We start from the raw sequence: 21,327 nt of genomic DNA on the forward strand, positions 1-21,327 counted from the left end.
GCTTTTCGACAAAGTTGGAATGCTGAAAGGTGTGAAATCGTATATGTACCTTTGTTTCGAATCATTGGAAAAACAACTGATACAGGAGAAAACAAATTCATTTTATGCTATTGATGGCGGATTTCTTCTGCATAAGGTTAAGTGGGATACAAACCAAACCGTGGCAGCTATCTGCGAGAAGTACGTGCAGTACGCTCAGCACAGAACTTCAATCGTCTTTGATGGATATCCGCAGGGTAGTGAAGGCTTCAGCTTGAAATCATACAAAAGACAACGTTGTTCTACTAAGCACATCGCAGCCAAAATTGATTTTCATGAGAGCACTAAGATATCAGTGTCACAAGAAACCTTTCTGTCAAACGACCGAAACAAGGACCGGTTTATTCTCATGTTATTGGATAAACTAAATGAATCAGGGTTCGAATCAATGCAGGCTTTAGAGGATGCGGACTGTTCGATTGTTCAAAGCGCTCTTGATCATTCTGCTACGCATGAGTGCGCAATTATCGTTGGCGAGGACATTGACTTGCTGGTTTTGCTCACTGCTAACGCTACAGTCGACCAACAAACTTTTTTGTTGAAGCCTAGTAAAGGAAAAGTCCCGGAGCGGTTGTATGGACCCAGCAGTTTCAAGTACAACGCGGCTAGGCCACACGTGCTTTTAGCTCATGCATTCAGTGGATGCGATACTACGTCAGCTCCATTCACGATCGGAAAAGCGAAACTCGTGAATTTACTTGAGAGTAATGATGAAGTGCAAGAACATGCAGAAATTTTTAAGAAACGAAAAGTTCATCCGAAAGACATAGAAAATGCAGGACAAATAATTTTTGTGGGTCTGTATCTTGGGAATACTCAAAAAGATAAGCTGTCAGAGTTACGCTACAAGAAATTTGTGCAGGCAAAAACTAAGAGCAAGGTAAATCTATGTGCGCTACCACCATCCGTCGAAGCGGCAAACCTCCACAGTCGCAGAGCCTACTTGCAGGTGCAGTCGTGGTTGAGCCACACTATGGATCCACTGGAATGGGGGTGGGAGAAGACAAATCAAGGACTGAAACCGGCAGCGAATTCGAAAGATCCAGCGCCAGAATCGATACTGAAAGCAATTTCTTGTGGATGCAAGATGAATGACTGCGGGGCAGCCTGCGGATGTCGCAAAGCAGGTCTTATATGCTCTGTTGCTTGTAAGTACTGTGCAGGAGAAAACTGCAGCAACATTGCCCCAGTATATTTGGAAGAGAATGACGTTGATGATTTACCTTCACAAGTTTTCAAATTGCCAAAATACCGAAGCCCCTCAGAGAACCGAAATGCAATGGACGAAGAAGGAACATCAATGTCGGATACATCTTCCAACTGCTCTTTAGAATTAGATGAAGTTGAAGAACCACCAAAAAGAAATCAAAAAGAAGAGGAAGACCGAAAAAAAATTGAAACAAATTTTGTATGCTTTCGAACTATTTATTGTATAATAAATTTTTCGTAAACTACCTTGTCCCACTGTATTCTCGTTATGCTTTAAAATTTAAAAATTCAATGCGTGGACGAAATGTCGTGTCGAGTGGTCGCAGGCGACCATAAACGATGTTTCAAGATAAATATTCACATTCAGGTAAGTGTTCAAATAAATATATAGTAATATGTTAATGATGGAATAGCAGTAAAAAAGTGGGGAATGGAATTTTGCAAAAGTAATGCTATCAACATGTACTATGCAATTATTCAGTAATCAATTATCATTACATGCATTACGCAACCATAATTATTGAGGCAGGTCACTTTCACAACTGCAACGCCCTCTGCTTTTGTTGTAATTGGTGCTCCGTAAACCATGTACCAATTTCTCTTATCCCTTTCTACTAAATCACTTCAATTATTCATTTTGTGCAAGTGAAATAACATTTAATCTATGCAAATTTCATTTTCGTGGACTTACAGCGCCATCTGCATGGCTTTTTTCAATTTGTCAAGAAGGGTAAAAGAAATTTTGTTCAGGTTCTACTTTAATTTCATGATGCGCAAACGTTAGGCGACGAAAAACAGCTTTCGCCAAACATCTGAGGCAGGCTACATACACGAAAGTAAACATTTCGGTATTAAATGCATTATATCTCAAAAACGGTAAATCGAAAGAAAAAAGTAAGACATGCATTTTGTAGGTATTTTTGTCCTCTACATTTTTGCAATCCTTGCGTTGGTAAAAAAAAATTGTTTCTCAGTGAAAAAATGAAAAAAGTCATTTTTGGTGACTTTGGCGCCCCCTAACTTTTTGAATTTTGGTTCTACAGCTTTGGGCCCATGAGATGAATTGTAGAGCACAAAAAGCTCTACATTTTATGTTCAATAAGTTTTTCTGCTTGACTCACTGTTTAGCCGCAAAATCGATTTGAAAAACTTTTTGAGTTTCCCAAAAAATGGGGGGGGGGGGGGTTTGACTCTCAATTCCGAGGACTTAAGCTTTTCTTCGAGAATACAATCGACCCTCAAAAAATTAGCGACTTGGATAGTTTTTAAAAGTTCTGGCCTTTTTTAATTACATACTGTACTATAAGTATTTAATCATATCGTTGCAATTTCATTAACTTGGTAATGCAATATGGCGTGTTTTTTTTGAGTTTGTATGTTTTATTTTTTGGAATGGTATTTTCATTTTAATGTGTTAACATATTCCTTCAAGCAGCATTTTTTTCATGAACAAGTAAATTAAATTGTCAGTATTTAAATTTTTCCCAGTGAGTTAAAATAATTTTATACCATTATTCACAATTTTTGTAAGCTCGGTTTTGTTACGTCTACTGCTCGTGCCGAATTCTACTTTTAAAATATGTTGTAGATTTGGTTTTTGCGGTCTTTGTCATTCTTCTTTATATTTGCGATGGTTGTTGTGCTCAATTTTGTTGCATCTGCGGCTCGCTCTATCACATTCTCAATTTGAAGTGCAATTCCGTTTCGGACTTGCTGTTTATGTCCCATTATTGATGATTAATTATAATAATATTTGTTAATTGTTAAGTTTGTTAATAATACAATAAATACTACAAGATTTTTTTAAATTTTTTTTTAGGAATGAAAGTATATACACGAATATAAAAATATAATAATATGCTGCTAAAAACTAATTTCTGAAGGCGATGGTAAGGTAAAGTTTCTAACCTAATATTGATTGGCAAAAATATCGTATGGATGACGTAACTACAAATGGGTATAATTTCGACTTTATATCTAACTTATAGGACGGTTCTTAGCTACATTATGCTATCCTAAGACATTTAAGACAGTGAGACACACTTCACACCGCTGGGATCTGTCAGGGCTACTTAATACAATACAAGGGATATTGACCACGGAAGCATAAGGGAATGAGACTTGGAACTAGGATAACTATTCTAATTAAAAATCTAAACTAAATACTAAGTCTTTCATTTCTAAGGAAGGTAACTAGATAATTAAATATTTTAGCATTTTCTAGTGCTAATAAATGCATAATATTAAATGGACTAGCCACTTTACATTTCACGCGTAAATTAACCACTAGTATCTCGATTTCTTGAGTATATTTTTTACATTCAAAAAATATGTGATTTAGGTCACCTGTAACATTACAATTTGTGCACAGATCAGTAGGTAATACTTTAATTTTGTTAAGGTGTGCTGGGTAGCAAGCATGTCCTAATTTCATACGAATTATAGTTGTTTTAAAACGCCTTGGCACGTTTAGTTCACTATGCCAGTACGCAGAAAGTATTTTTGGAACTAATTTGCAATAACTTGTTGGAGATTCTTTACAAATATTTTCCCAAATATCATTCCACTTAACATTTGTATTTTTCCTAATTATTTCGTTTATATCAATGAGACAAGGAAGATCAGGTATGTAGTTGCCGACGGCAATACTATTTTTGGCTAACAAATCTACCAGCTCATTTATCTTTAATACCAGTATGAGCCTTAACCCATAGAAATGTTACTTTTTTGTTAAAAAGGGATAAACGACGTATAAGTTTTTTGTTTTTCCATATTATGGGGTTAACTTTATAAGACCAAGCATACCTCCTTTCAATGCCTTGAAGAACAGACGTGGAGTCCGATAGTATAACATAGTTTTTGTTACAGTCTTGTAAGGCAAGTTTAGTTGAATGTCTAAGTCAGGGATGTATATTGCTGCTCCATTGCCTTCTTCACTCCTTGATGCATCTGTGTATATATGTATACTCTTATCATGCTGTGATAATTCTAATTTAAGTATGTTTTTATTTAATATGGAGCTCATCAGTAAACGAATATTTAACCACACATGTTTCAGCGGCGCTGAAAAAATCTCCCGAAAAACCTCACAAAATGGAGGGGAGCTTTTATGTAGCCAATACTTATTTGTTAAATCTTGAATGTTTAATTTGTTTACCTCATATAGAAGATATGTATTTAAGAATTTGTGTTCAATAAGGAACTTAGCACTAAGCATGCTTCGGCGCAAATAAAGAGGAGGCTCCAATGCTTCAACTAAGTGCCTCTGTAAGTAGTGGTAGAACGCACAGTACCTAAACTAATGAGCATAGCTTTATATTGTATGATATCTACTTTCTATAACAAACTATTGGAAGCAGAACCATAAAGACAGGATATATAATTGATCTTATGTAACTCTTATAGAAAACTAAGGCTGTTGATACATCACAGCCCCACCAAATGTTAGTGACATATCTTAGAAAATTTAATCCTCGTTCACATTTAGAAATGATGCTGTTGATTTATTCTCTCCAATTAAGTTTTTTGTCTAAAATTACGTCTAGATATTTTACTGCTTTTACGTAAGGTAATCTAATATCATTCGTGAAGTAAAGTCCAGTTCAGAGATCTATTAGAATCTTTGATGTGTCGCAGATGCCGCAATTGACCGCGGACTAAAATCCAAGCATTTTACAAATCATTTTAAACACTTGCAGCACTCCCAGACTGTCACCTCTTTTTAGCTAGTCTATTAAACAAAGATAAAACACCTACGATCTGGCGATTCCTATTTTAAGTTGTGCAAGTGATTGTGTATCTCTCTCTATCCCACTGATTTTGAGGATTACGCGGCCGTACGCAGATACATTTTTGGACCGTTTTTGTATTATTTTCGTCGTGTTTTTAAAGAGATCTTTACGGATGGGTCTATCGCCTTTAAAATAGTTGTTGGATGGTTCATCACCTTTAATAGTTGGGGGGGGGGAGTCATGTGAGGTTATTATTTGATGTGTTTTGCCGGTTTTGCTTTTTTACACGTTTATTAAAGTGGAGAACTTAGAATTTGGCCTGTATTCGTCTAAATTTTTTGCAGTTTTTAATGTGAGGAAGTGTATTTTTTTATTTTTGTTTGTGGATTTGTTTTAATATTATACTTAAAGACCTTAAAATGTTTCGACCCTGGGAAAATAGGCAGGAAAATTTGGCAAATGAAGAGGACAGTGTTTGTGCCGGCTTATGGAGACCGTGGGTGCACAAAAAAGACAATAATATTTGTGGTGAAAACAGTAAGAGTGATCTGGACAGTGATTTAGACTCATATAGTTCTGATGGTTCATTTTCTTGTGTTGAGGAAGCAGAGGAAGAAGCCAGGGAAGTAAAAGCTATAGGGGAAAATCAAGGGGTTTTAAAACGTAATTGTTTAAGTACAGACGCCAAACAAATTTGTTTAAATGTCTATAACAATCTAAGGAATGATCCTCAGATCACAAATGATTGTAGTGCTTTGCAAAAAACAGCGTTTTTAACAGGGGTTCCATATAGCACAATATGCTATTTTGTAAAAAAAGGGATTAAAGACAGAAAAAAAAGGAAAGATGCAGGACAATCAAAGGGACTTGACATGGACATTGCCAAACTGCTAAGAGAAGTTGTGTATTCTAAATACAAAAACAACGAGGTTCCAACTATAGAGATGGTTAAGGACACCTTATCGGCAAGGGACAAACATTTCACAGTCTCAACCTTGCGGAGATACCTAATAAAACTTGGATTCAAATTTAAGATGGTTAACAAAAGGGCTGCTGTAATGGAAAGTACTCGAATTATCAGGTGGCGTATAAAATATTTGGAAAATATTAAAAAATTTCGGGAGGAAGAAAGATCCATATATTATTTAGATGAAACCTGGTATGATACACGTGACATGGCAAAAAAGGGTTGGACTGATAGTTCTAACAAATGTGTCCTAAAAGATGTTCCACCGAACAGAGGATCTCGGATGATCATTATTCATTGTGGTTCAAAAGAAGGTTGGGTGAAAGATGGACTGAAATTGTGTGGCAAAAAAATAGAAGAGTGCAATGTGGACTATCATAGAAACATGTATGCAGATATATTTGAAACCTGGTTTGAGAAAACATTAATTCCAAATTTAAAGGAAAACAGTGTCATTGTTATGGATAATGCATCATACCATTCAAGGCTTTCTGAGAAAATCCCAAACACATCTTCACATAAATTGGAAATTGAGACATTTTTATTAAAACATGATCTCTATTTTAATGAATCTTATACAAAGAAACAATTATTGGAAGTTGTGAATACCAAATCATGGGAAAAGCAGTATGTAGTAGATAACATAGCTAAAAAGTATTGTCATACTGTCCTCAGACTTCCTCCATATTATTGTGTATTTAATCCTATCGAGTTGATTTGGGGACAACTAAAAAGGAGAATTCGCAGGAAAAATAAGTATCCAAATTTTGATAAAAAAGTTGTAAATTTGATTAAGGAAGTTATGAATTTAGGAGAGGAAGAGTGGAGAAAGTCTGAGGAAAAATTATAAGATATGAAGAGGAATATCGTAATTTGCATCAGATTATTTTGAATGGAGGCGACCGTTTCATAATAAATTGGGATAATGATGAATCTGATGCAGAAATTGAAGATCTGTGGCTAAACTAGTTATTGTTGCATATGGTAAGAAAACCCTTTTTTTATTAATTAAACAAGTTACATTTTTTTTTTACAGTTTACTGCCTCTGTTTGTCCTTCAGCGATACAATAAAGACTGCTTCTGCCTGCATTTTCTGGGAAAGTAACTTTTTTGCCATAGTAAGAAAACCCTTTTTTTACTAATTAAACCAGTTAACATATTTTTTTACAGTTTACTGCCTCTGTTTGTCCTTCAGCGATACAATAAATACTGCTTCTTCCTGCATTCTCTGGGAAAAAGTCCCTTTTTTGCCATAGTAAGAAAACCCTTTTTTTATTAATTAAACAAATTACATTTTTTTTTACAGTTTACTGCCTCTGTTTGTCCTTCAGCGATACAATAAAGACTGCTTCTGCCTGCATTTTCTGGGAAAGTCACTTATTTGCCATAGTAAGAAAACCCTTTTTTTACTAATTAAACCAGTTAACATATTTTTCTTACAGTTTACTGCCTCTGTTTGTCCTTCAGCGATACAATAAAAACTGCTTCTTCCTGCATTCTCTGGGAAAAAGTACCTTTTTTGCCATAGTAAGAAAACCCTTTTTTTATTAATTAAACAAATTACAATTTTTTTTTACAGTTTACTGCCTCTGTTTGTCCTTCAGCGATACAATAAAGACTGCTTCTTCCTGCATTCTCTGGGAAAAAGTCCCTTTTTTGCCGTAGTAAGAAAACCCTTTTTTTATTAATTAAACAAATTACATTTTTTTTTTACAGTTTACTGCCTCTGTTTGTCCTTCAGCGATACAATAAAGACTGCTTCTGCCTGCATTTTCTGGGAAAGTCACTTATTTGCCATAGTAAGAAAACCCTTTTTTTACTAATTAAACCAGTTAACATATTTTTTTACAGTTTACTGCCTCTGTTTGTCCTTCAGCGATACAATAAAGACTGCTTCTTCCTGCATTCTCTGGGAAAAAGTCCCTTTTTTGCCATAGTAAGAAAACCCTTTTTTTATTAATTAAACAAATTACAATTTTTTTTTACAGTTTACTGCCTCTGTTTGTCCTTCAGCGATACAATAAAGACTGCTTCTTCCTGCATTCTCTGGGAAAAAGTCCCTTTTTTGCCATAGTAAGAAAACCCTTTTTTTATTAATTAAACAAGTTTAAATTTTTGATTTTTTTTTAAATTTTTGATTTAATGATTTTTTGTCCATGATTTATCTTATAGAGACATAAAACCAGTTTAATTTTCTTTTTACAGTTACTGCCACCCTTGTTCTGTCTCAGAGAGGCAAGACTACTTCTTTCATAATTCACCGGAAGAAAAAGCCTATTTTACATCTGAGTTGTAATTATTTAAACAAAAATTGTAAATTCATTATTAATTTAATTTAAAAAATTATTTCTGCTACTCGTGTACACTTTTTAAATCTGTTTTAGTATCTAAATGCTTTATTGCGACTGTGCGAGATAAAGTTGAAATCCATAGCAGCAACAAAAAAACTGGTTCCTTCCTTAATGGAAGAAACTGCTAAAGAAAACAAGGAAAAATTGAGTTTAGAAAATTGTATTAACTCTTTGGGTCAGATTCAAATGAGTAATTTTAAGATTTTGTATAGGAATTTTAGTTTTTAGTATAAGCATTTATTTTTGTTAATTTTCATCTAATCTCTTCTATTATGCACAATAACTATATATGAGGCAAACAAATTAATAAATATTACATTCAGGATGCAAAGTGTGTTTTTTTTATAAGTAAAACGTGTGTCTTTTACACACATAAGATATAGACAGCTAGATGATTTTCAATGTAAAAGTTTACTTTAAAAAATATACTTCCACTTTTCTGACTACATAATTACTTTTTATAAAAAGAAGTTGGTACTAAATATATAGAGATGAGGGTTTTCATGAGTATATGATTATAATAATATATCATAATAGGTATTAATTTAAAAAAACCAATAATAAAGGACATTGAATGTGGTAGCCAAAATGCCCGTTAATAATAACCACCAAATAAAAATAAATCTCAATACCCAAAAAAAGGAAATTATAAAATTTGAAGATAAACCAAAACATTTGTCCCTTTTGTGTCAAAAAGTAAATCTTTAATCCTTAATCTACAGAATAAATAGGTCTAAGTAATTCGTACCACCTATTTTCTCATCACTTGTTATAAACATCCCACTGATGCTAAAAACTAAATTTATTAAATTAAAATTTTTGGTTACTCATTTTACGTGCTTAAATCTTATATTTAAATAAAATATTATCTTGCTATCAACTATCCTGAATTTCTAACTAAATAAAACTAAACCGAAAGATCACCAATAATAAAGATTTAAATACAAATAAATTTTAAGGCCGGACCTGTGCAACTTTTCACGCTTGAGTGACTGTGATTGAGGTCAGACGTCTAACAAAATAGTACGTGGGCGCATGTAGTCAAATTTTAGGAATCAAATGTATAAATTCTTAAAAAAATGCTTAAAACATTTATTTATTTTATGGAATGATTAAATATCGCTTAGAATATTATTTTATGACTCTTTCTACATAAAATTTTGCGATTTAAACATGCATGTGACAATTCAAGCAACACCAGCACACGTACTATTCGCGGAACATCAAAGATTCTAATAGATCTCTGAACTGAACTATAAATATAATTTATGTTAGGAGTATTGTGACGTGTAAAGATACATACACCTGATTTTTTAATAGAGATTTCAAAACCATATATGACTGACCAGTTCCTAATAATATTAAACATGTCACACAAACTGTTCAAACATTGATCATATTTTTTATCAATACTGTATATACAAAAATCATCAGCATAGTGCACCAAATTATATTTACATAATAAGGTGTGTAAGTCGCTAGTGTACAGGGTCTTTCCCCATATATTGACTCCTACAGGGATAATGCGAAAAGCTAAGAAAAAAAATTTAATACAAAACTTTTGGGGTTTTACTTTGAATTTTTGAATCCGATGTCAATTTTTTTTTTGTTTCATTTAGAAACGTCAAATTTTGACAGATGATCAGTTTTTTCTTATGGAACACCCTGTATATGACTTCATAGTTAAAAAGAGCCGAATTTTCTGATTTCAAATATATATAGTTTAACTATGTTTTATTAAACCGTTTCGGAAATATCGGGCTCCAAACTTTAAAAAAATAATATATTGAAGATTTTGGTAAGCGCTGCTTTGTTATTGTTAGGCGTTTTTTTTAAGATAAATGAATTGAGTAGAAACAATAAAAACAGAAGATTTATTATTACTAAGGTGATATTTAGCATATTTTTGTTGACAAGGATACATTATTTTAACAATTGTTAAACTTTAATTTAGACGTAATTATAACTATAACTGCTCTATATGACCACCACCATTATCAATACAATTTATATAATCCTGCTCAATTTTGTGTATTGTATTTCTTATAAATTGTCTATGATTTTGATTGATATCATCTATCGCGGTAATAATATTTCTGCGGAGCTCCTCGACATTTTCAGTTCTCTGTTCGTAAACTTTATTTTGAAGGTAACCTCACAGAAATGAATCAAGAGGTCTCAGGTCTGGACTGTTTGGTGGCCAACGAATTGGCCCAGTTCGTCCAATCCACAGGTTATATCTTTCATTTAAAAATTTCAAAACAGGTAACACATTATGCGGTGGGGCACCATCTTGATGCCAAACTATTTGATCGTATTGCCTTATGGGTAAATCTTCAAGTTTAGCTTCAATTTGAAAAGTAAGCATCTCTAGGTATCTCTCTCCCGTCAAGTTGCCGTTATAAAAAATAGGTCCTATGACCTGGTAATTTAAAATTTCACACCAAACATGTAGAGATTGCCGCTCTTGAAACTTAATTTCCCTTGTTATTCGGGGGTTCGGCGAACATTTTTTCGATTGTAAATGCCCGCGGTTGTAAAGGTGCACTCAAAATTTTTTTTAAAAAGTTATTATCTTCTTCTTTTAGCACTAGCATCTCTTGACAAAATTCCACCCGTTTATTTCTTTGCTCTACACTTAAAAGTTTGAACAGGTAATATTCGATAAGCAAAATATTTATACTTTTTTAAAGTTGAATAAATTTTTTTGGCCGATTGATCAAAGTAAATTCTGGCATCTTCTATGGAATGATTTGGGAGTTCTAAAAATAAATTCAACATTTTTGATGGGCAATTTAAGGGAGACAAAGGCCCGAACATGATAGCGTAGATCTAAATGTATTCAAAAATTAGTAAAAACTTACCTACCTTCGAAATATAGCAAAATATGTAATTCTTCTTCTGGATCGACAAGAACTGTCCGACGTTTTCTTCCTAGAGTTTTCCTGATGCAAAATGCTCGTTCTATATTTTTAAACGTATTTTTTGCCGGATTGGCACCTAAAGGAAAGGTTCGACGATATTCCTCTCTGGCTGCATTTGCGTTATTATTATTTTTATAAAATATACGGACGATGTCACATTTTTCTTCATCACTGTACGGCATTTTTTAACATTTATGGGTCAACAAATAAGAAATGACAATGTCATCTGAATGATTTGTTTTTTAATAAATGTTAAACAATAACAATGCAGCGCCTACCAAGATCTTCAATATATTATTTTTTTAAAGTTTGGAGCCCGATATTTCCGAAACGGTTTAATAAAACATAGTTCAACTATATATATTTGAAATCAGAAAATTCGGCTCTTTTTAACTATGAAGTCATATACAGGGTGTTCCATAAGAAAAAACTGATCATCTGTCAAAATTTTACGTTTCTAAACGAAAAAAAAAATGTTGACATCGGATTCAAAAATTTTAAGTAAAACCCCAAAAGTTTTGTATTAAATAATTTTTTTTAACTTTTCGCATTATCCCTGTAGGTCAATATATGGGGAAAGACCCTGTACATGTTAAAGAGAAGAGGGCTCAAAACTGAGCCTTGGGGTAAACCCATATGTACAAATCTAGAGACAACTATTTCGTTCTAAGCATTTCATATGAAAACTTCTCTTACGCAATATAATAAAATAATAGATTGTGCAATATTTTCTGGTATAAGAAATAATGTTATTAATTTGTGTTTTAGTATATTTCAGTCAACAGAGTCATATGCACCCTCTATATCCAAAAACAAGAAAGTTAGATTTTCATTTGTTAAGAAACAATTTTGAATATCAGTGAGTATATGTGCTACCGCATCTAAAGAACCAAATCCTTTTTTATATGCATACTGATTATTAGGTAAGAGTTGTCTATTTTTTAACCAATATTCTAACCGATTTTTAATAAGTCTTTCTAATGTCTTTAAGATACAAGAGAGAAGGGATATTGGCCTAGAGCTGCCAACATTAGGGTCCTTGCCTTGCTTTTGGATAGGAACAACAATTACCTTTTGAAAATCGTCGATTTCATAGCTATTTAAATAAATATCATTAAGTATGTCTAACATTCTAATTTGTTTTGCATTCTTAGGTAGGTATAAGAGCATTATTAAATGTTGTCAGTTCCGGGAGCTGTGTTTCGAGTGTTTTTTTATCGAACTTTCAAGTTCATTAATGCTAAAAGGTTTGCACAGGAAATGGTTTTTTGGGTACTCAAAATAGGTTTTTTGCACCTCTCGGCTGACTGTTGGGAGGGTCACTTTGTCAAAAAATTCTTCAAACCATTGGTGGGTTTTAAACAAGTTGTTTTTCTAGTCATTTTTTTTGCTTGTAGCCATAACTGCTTTGAGTTTGTATTTTTATTCAAATCAGGATTTTCTTGCTATTTGTTTCAAAAATTTTTTTGTTTCTGTCTCAATCCTAGAACATAAAATATAATTTTCCAGGGTTGGATTTCGTTTATACGGAGGAGGTTTTTTATATGTGTGAGATTTATTTATAGGAATATATAATTTTGCCGCTTCATTTATGCAACTTATTAAAAACCTATACTTATCCTTGGTTATAGATTATCAGGTACTACGCTATTAGCTATTAGAAATACGGTTATCTATAAACAAGTAATAAACTTGCCATTGGGCTCTTTTTGTATTCCATTTAACTTTAGAGTTTATTTTTAATGGAATAGTACGATTGCATTCAAATTTTATAAGGATAGGGTAGTGATTTAGGAGTCATCTATTGTCCAGTGTATATACATGTCTTGTATATACATCAGTGTACATAGCTGCCAATTCAATGGTGGTAAGACTTAAATCAACAGCAGAATCTAGTTCATTGGGGCGAGTTTTAGGCGACATATCATTTAATACAACAATATTACTAATCGTAGAATTTGTTCTCCGACTAAGTAATTTTTTTGAGAGCCCCATACATTACTATGTGCATTAAAATCACCGATGATAAAATATGGCGAAGGTATTTGTTTTACTTTATTAAACCGATCATTATAGCTTGTCTTAATATTAAGTGGTTTGTAGATTGAAGCAAATGTCACTTTTTCATTATTAAAAAATATTGTTGCAGCAGATATCATTATACCAGAATTGTAGTTAAGAACAAATTCTAAAGGTAAATAAGCAAGATTTTTGGCTATGAAAATTGCAACTCCTGCCTTACCATCTACCCTATATTGTCTCAAAATAATATAACCTAAAAAAATAATATTTTCACCTGGCTGAAACCAGGTTTCATTAACGAGAGCTATATGTATATTATTTTGGTATAGATACAACTCTAAACTCCTTTTCTTAGATATAGCAGATTGAGAATTCCATTGTAAAATATTTATTCTATTATAATTATTATTATGAATGGCGATTATATTGTGTTCTATTTTTGATTAACTCTATTAATTTGTAATAACTTACTTTTTATATTGTCAGAATCAATGCATCTTATATCCTCTAGTGAATTACAATGTTTAATAACATAAATAAGGAAGTCAGCAAAAATATTAATTAATTGGTGTTTTACTTCATTCATTTCACTTGCATTTTCATTAGTGTTCGTATAATGAGGTGGAAGAGTGGTGGAGGGGCCAAACACAAATGGGAACATGGGCTTAGGAGGAGGTGCAGAATAAGGTTTTTTTCTTTTAACACCTTGATCAGCATTACTTGCTGGGGAATTTGGTATATCGTTACAATGCCAATAATAGTTTGGATCTATTTTCCAGCGTCTTACAACCATTCAAATCAAAAATTAATAATCTTAGACTTTAACCTGCGTTCCTTGGATAGTGTTAAGTTTTTAGCCGGTTGATTATTGATTGTACAGAGGTTTTATCTTGATATATTTTATAATTTTGTCTGGTATTATATTTACATTTATATTGTATCTATTATAGTATCTAGTATTTTGTATTATCAATTATTGTTTTTGTAAACTGACTCTGCCGTATATAGAAATAAATAAATAAATAATAAAATACAATGCTTATAAGAGCATGTTTTGACCTATGCAGTTGTTTTCGGCCGATTAAACCAGAAGTGACACTATTTTAACTGCTTTGTATAAAAAAAAGAAAAAATCCAAGTTTAAACTTAAATTATATAATAATATTCAATCAATAAAGACTATAATATCCAATCGAAATTTATCCCAAAGCGAGTTGAGTAAGGACCTAGTATGTAAGTTGTACGACAAGCAGGCAAGCAAATATGCAATAACTTTCTGTTTTATGTCTAATATTTACAGAATGCATGGAACGACGTGTTTTCAATAAATTTTGCAGAAATGTATTCTTCGAAATGTAAATCAAAGTAAAATTGCGATCATGATTAGCTAAAAGTTATACGTGAAATTGTATAAATAATATTTCCATCTATTGTCCATAGTCTGATCGGACACACAGAGTAAAAATTGATAGATCTTACTCAAATTCATAACATTTGGAATTCTGCAGGGAAGTAATGTGGGTCCCCTTTTCTTTATAGTCTCTGTTGTGGTTTTTTCAGAATAATATACGCTTAAATACTGACAATTGTGTTACTGTTACATATACCAGAAAACATAATCCAGTAACATTCAACTCTTCTATCTTCAACTATTCATATGTTGCTATTTATTTTGTTTATCGACCATTTGGTTAGCTCACTCAACTCCCATAGATTGGCTTTTGACGAAAACTTAAAGTTACTCTTTAACATAGACCGTATTAATGACTGTTTATTTCTTCAGAGTTGTCTGGATTTCTTGGAGACTTAATGTGCTAATAACAGGTTAGGGCTTAATGCGGCGAAGTATAGTGTGGTCAGTTATTCAAGATCAAAAATTCATATTACTTACACCTACTCTAGCAACAATGCCATTTCAAGTCGGCTCAGTCAGATTACTCATCTTCATATCACCTTCGATTCCGAATTTACCCTAAGACCATATTTTACTAATGTTGTGATGTTAGCCATGAAGAAATGGCTGACGAGTCTGTTCAGCGCAGGTTTGGACTGCTATTGGACTGCTTTAATCCATATCCATTGCGTCTGAGAAGTATCTTTTTTGTTCAGTTTCTATATGGGTTAATTAACGGTTTAATGGACAGCCCTTTCTTGTATTTTTTTGGGCCCTAGACTTAATACTAGACACCCACAGACCTTCTTCTTACCAAGGACTCACTTAAACAAGCTGTTAAAATCACATTTATACGTAATGTGTTCCTCATTTGTGCGACATAAAAGTTTCTCCAATAAATGTGATTATTGGTGCTATAATCGATATATATTATCGAGACTTTAATCAGTCTGATTCTTGATACTTTTGATTTAAAACAGTATATTTCTAAACCAACGAGAATCTCTAATGGTTTGTTAACTCTCCTCGATCTTATATGCTATAATTCGGATAATTTAGTTGACTCTGGTATTATGAATATACATACAGGGTGTCTCCTTTTTCATAGGAACAGTATTGCTATCTCCTATACTATAAAATATACGAGGGCGGTTAAATTAGAAAAAAGTTGCGGCATTTTATTCTGATTAAAAAAGTGTATTTAGATTTTTTATGCGACGTTTCGTTTTTTAGATATCATCATCAACTTTTTTTTTAAATACGGACCTGGATTTTTTATTTTATATTTAAAAAGAATTTTTATTTTCCTTTTCAACAATGTATAACTTAAATGTCTGTCTCGACGTTTCGGTATAAAAATAGCAATTTTCAAGCTTTTTTCTTTAATACGGACCTGATTAGTATTTACAAAATTAAAATACGGCAGATTTGGGTTGAGTTGGGTTAGCTGCTAATATTATTCACTAACATCAATTGCGGCTGATATTTTTTTATGTGGTTAGGAAAAAATTTACGATATGTGATTTGTTCGATATTAATATTCGATAACGAAAATCTATTTTCAAAGCTGCATGGAGAGCCACCTTTAATGAAAATAGAACCGTGCTTGCCGAACGGTTCAAACTTTATAACAATGTCACATTTATTACGGCTGTGACTTATTTAGGTAGGCCATGAAAATAAAAATATGTCGTAGCTATGACAACAATTATTATTATTAATTGCAACAAAATTATTAAAATATTACTTTGATATTTTAACGTTTTGCCGCAAGTTAGTTTCTTAAATTAGTTTAAAAGCTTTGGTTGTTTCCTTAGCAATTTCCTAGTTCAATATCAACAAAATAAATACAAGTTGTAAAATGGTACGGTATAGTGAAAAAAAGGACATGTACGATGTTTTTATAAGATGTTATCGAAAGGTTGATGATGCAGTAAGGGAGCATGCTAGATTATATACAAACAGAACTGCTCCAGCGCGAAAAACTTTTTATTTGGTTTCAAGAAACCTCACCGAATTTGGATGTGTATTAAAAAAACGCGGAAAATACCGTGCCAAGAATACACACAACGATGTTAATGTTTTAGCTCAAATTCATCTTTATCCGGAGTCTTCATTAAGAATTATAGGTTCTGATTGTGGGATACATCCTTCAATGGTCGGATAAATTTTAAAGAAACATAGGTATCATGACTACAAGTTCCAACCGGTTCAGAAACTGCATCCAGGTGATTCAGAACGCAGACTCGTTTTCTGCCGTTGGTATTAAGAGATGTTAACTGCAGACCCGATGTTCTCTACGACCATTTTATGGACCGACGAAACTACTTCTTCACTAATAATGGCATGTTCAACCGAAAAAATAAGCATTTCTATGCGCAAAACAACCCACATTTAATAGAAGAAACTAAGCCTCAAAATCGATTTAGTCTTAATATGTGGTGCGGAATCATCGGTAATAGGCTAATAGGTCCCAAAATTATTGATGGAAATTTAAATGGTGAAAGGTACATTAACCTATTGACGGAAGTTATGGATGAAATTCCATTGGAAACATTAAGAAGTATTCGGTGGTTTATGCAGGATGGCTGTGCCGCTTACAATTCCGCTGTTGCCCAAGATTTTCTCGACACAAATTTTCCTAATTGCTGAGTAGGAACAAACGGTCCTGTAAGGTGGCCTCCTCGTTCCCCATGCCTTAATCCTCTGGATTACTTCTTATGGGGATTTTTAAAAAATAAAGTCAATAACAGTGAAATAAATAATATGGAGGTGTTAACACATCGGGTCACTGCTGCGTTTAGAGATTTAAGGCCCGAATACTTAACCCGCTCAATAGAGAATTTAGAATTAAGGACCGTAAAATGCATGGGGGTCACTTCGAAATTTTTTTGTAAATAGTGTAAATGTTATTTATAAAAAACTGCTTAATTTCTTCTCAGAACTAAAAAACTGCTTTATAAGCAAGAAAAACAGCAACTTTTCTTGCCTAATGTATGTAAAGAGAATGTTGTTTCTTTAGTTAAATCGTATTGTTTTGTTATTTTTTTGGTTAATACACGTTTGTTATTTGTTTGTAAAGTAAATAAAAAATTTCTTATTAAAAGTGTAAAATTCTATTTTATTTACACATTTATTGTTCCCCTTCTAAATCTAAAGCAAGTACTCGTAAATTAAAAGAACCATACCAAATTTTCGAATTTCTTTTTCTTACCCACAAAAAAAAGGGCACTGTAGTTTTAAAATTTTATGTTTGATATTGAAGATAAATAGGTAATACGCATTCAAAAGGTATTTTTATCCTGAAACGTCGAGACAGACATTTAAGTTATACGTTGTTGAAAAGGAAAATAAAAATTCTTTTTAAATATAAAATAAAAAATCCAGGTCCGTATTTAAAAAAAAAAGTTGATGATGATATCTAAAAAACGAAACGTCGCATAAAAAATCTAAATACACTTTTTTAATCAGAATAAAATGCCGCAACTTTTTTCTAATTTAACCGCCCTCGTATCTTTTATAGTATAGGAGATAGCAATACTGTCCCTATGAAAAAGGAGACACCCTATATATCGTATCATTTTTTAACATACTGTAATCTTTCTCTGACGATATTGAACGATACATTTACACCATACATTTATAGGCCAAGCAGCGTAGATGAGTGAAAGTGAGAAAATGACTGTTAGTCCACGCGAAATATGTGAGCGAGTTTTCCCAAATTTGAGGTTCAGAATCGAAGAATGCTTACGTCGAGATGTCGCACATCTAGATGACGTCATTTATTAAAAAATTATTTCACATCTATGTATTTTAATTTAAATATACATTCGTAATGAAACGAGCTTTTTCAAATCTGCTCAACTTTATGGCCCACCTTGTATGTTATTTTAACATTTTTTATATTAGTTTAATTATTATTTAAGTTAACATGTAACCAATTTCCTATTGCCACACTTACAGCTGAGACAACTGTAGTTGAACAAAGCACAAGCATCAGAACTACTCGTGGCACGCCTCAAGGAGGGGTAACCTCACCCCTACTATAGAATCTAGTAGTCGATGAACTTCTTTAAATATTGACAAACCATGGAATGACCTGCATAGGATATGCTGATGACATCGTCATTATAGTCAAAGGCAAGTACGAGGGCATATTGTACGACCTCATACGAAGAAGCTTAAGGATTACGGAAGAATGGTGTACATCAGTAGGGCTGAACATCAATTTGGCAAAAACTACCATTGTACCATTCACTCGTAAAAGGAAAATGCAATCAATTAGGGATATCTACCTGGGTGGACAACTAGTACATACATCAAATGAAGTAAAATATCTGGGAGTGGCACTGGATAGCAAACTTAGTTGGAATAAACAATCACAATAAATAAAGCCACTAAAGCCATTATGATCTGTAAAAATCTAGCGGGAAAAAACTGGGGATGTTCTCCAAAAATACTGCGATGGATGTACACCATGATGGTAAAACCCATAATAACCTACGGGGCACTGGTGTGGCAAGACTCAACGGAGTTAAGCACAGTAAGGCGTAAACTTGATAAAGTGCAAAGACTCGCATGCGTGTGGATTACAGGAGCTATGAAAACATGCCCAACAGCAGTACTGGAGGCTACAGTTGACCCAGAACCTCTTCATCTGGCGGTAGAGGGCGCTGCTAAAAGGGCCATGCTAAAAAGGAATATCAGTTTGTAAGGAATTTCTCTACAAAAATTGATAGCAAAAGTGACTGGAAATATAGATTAGCCACCCAGTCACTTAAATCGAACACATGAGTTGAGTCTATGAGTGCAATATCGGACTAACCCACAAAAATTCAAAATCGGCTTTATTGTAGAATATTATCCGTCAAGTTGAAATCTATTTACTGCACAGTGGACCAAACGACTTATTCCTTTTCCTTACGAGATAGAGGCAGCACTAAGAAGTTGAGAAGGAACTTCACCAAAGGAAGGCTCAATGTTCTAGAGACACCCTAAGAAAAGACACTGAACTGGCATAAAGTGGAAACGCAGCAGTCATATTATGTTTTAATCTAATGAAGACTCTTCCTACATCTGTACTTACCACAGGCATTTCAAGTTATGGACTTACTGCTTTAATATACATGAAATGGCAACCAATAATTCGTTCATGTTTCTATGGGATGAAAGTATTACTTCCAGGGAGCTGCAAGAGGTGGGATCTTGTTATATTACATAAAAAACTTTGTTACATCGAAGGGACTTATTATGTATTCTGACCAATGTGGTGGTCAGAATGGTAATACAAAAATGTCATTGATATGTAACTATATTACTGCATCTCCATTATTTATGTCATTCCTATTTACCATGCGACCAAGATTTCGGAATCTTAGAAAAAGAAAAGGAATTCCATCCACATATATTTATACCTTAAGACTGGCATACAGTCATAAGACATGCTAGAAAGTCAAGATTTTTTCTACTAAGTAACTTGAAAGTAACATAACAAACAGAAAAGTATCTTAAACAAAAACAAAGGTGGAGTGGCTCGAAATCCAATGGTTAAGGTTTAGAAAAGATTTTCCCAATACTATTCAGTATAAGTACTCAAATAATAAAGAGGTTTATTTTAACACAGTAGATCTTAATAAAAGGAAATCTGTGTCCAAGGAAATTAAGGATCTGCCCATTTCATACCCAAATAGTAATGCCATTAATGAAGGTAAAAAAAAATATCTCCTTGAGTTAATGGAATTCATCCCTCCTATATACCGAGATTTTAATAAAAATCTGAGGTCATCCGCTCAAGCAACTGGAGGTGAAGTAATTGGCCCAATTGAGGAAGAAGAAACTTTACTTATTTAATAACTACCTACTAATTTTTGACGTAAAACTTATTATAGCTTAAGTTATAGTAACCCATTAAAAAACCCAATCTATTTTAAATGCAAAGTGGACTAACCCACATAGAAAAATCGAATATTAGCCATATCCAAAAATTTAAAACAAATTCCGCAAATTTAAGTAACACTCTTAAGAACATTGAATTAATTCGAACTACAAAAATGTCCTTTTAAAAGGGTTTTGCGCACTTACATTTTCGTATTTTTTTAAGCCTATTATTTAGCACTTAATAATATTAGGGTTAGTCCGTTTTTGCACTCATAGCCTCAGTTATGTGATGCAACCAGGCCAAGAAGTTCAGTTGACCCCATACATAATTATTATTATTATAAATATTCCTGAATTAACAAAATAAGCATTTTAATATTATTAGGCTCCATAAAAATTGCATTATATAAAATCACTCATCTATTAATTTTCGACGAATAAAGTTGTAGTTAATCGATGGTCAAATTTGTGTAGAATTTATTTTGAATAAAATTTATTCCTTTTTTAAAAAGTAGATGTTCAATAATAATTCCATCACTGGCGCAGTCGTTCATGTAGGTGTCTTAAAGATTCCTGGTTGTGCAAGCAGTCCAAGAAAACGTTGCTAAAGCCAAGAAATCGTCAGTTTTAACTGTTTGTTGAGGCATTGAAACCAACCCAAGGCAAGAAGACCACAGTTGCGAGAAGTAAAATCGTAAGTGAGTTTTCCTTTCGACTCCCATTTAATTTTATGATAATTGTTGTGTGTATATTTTGAATTTATTTTTTTAATTTTTGCAATTTATTATTAAGTATACTTTAAATTTACTAAAA

General features: G+C 32.8%; 1 protein-coding gene and 1 long non-coding RNA gene across 3 annotated transcripts in view; one reads left to right on the forward strand and one right to left on the reverse strand.

Moving 5' to 3' along the window:
- Positions 1 to 21,327, reverse strand: part of LOC126744388 (leucine-zipper-like transcriptional regulator 1) — a 126,619-nt gene that overhangs the window by 51,969 nt on the left and 53,323 nt on the right. The window lies entirely within an intron of this gene.
- Positions 7,155 to 8,616, forward strand: LOC126744395 (uncharacterized). Of its 2 annotated transcripts, XR_007663144.1 has the most exons (6): positions 7,155 to 7,202; positions 7,390 to 7,474; positions 7,527 to 7,611; positions 7,799 to 7,883; positions 7,936 to 8,260; positions 8,332 to 8,616. It is a non-coding gene; the product is annotated as an uncharacterized LOC126744395 (long non-coding RNA). The 2 variants fall into 2 exon arrangements; XR_007663143.1 differs by having other exon boundaries at positions 7,936 to 8,616.

This window comes from Anthonomus grandis, chromosome 14 (genome assembly GCF_022605725.1).
Source record: "Anthonomus grandis grandis chromosome 14, icAntGran1.3, whole genome shotgun sequence".
Taxonomy (NCBI): Eukaryota; Metazoa; Arthropoda; class Insecta; order Coleoptera; family Curculionidae; genus Anthonomus; species Anthonomus grandis.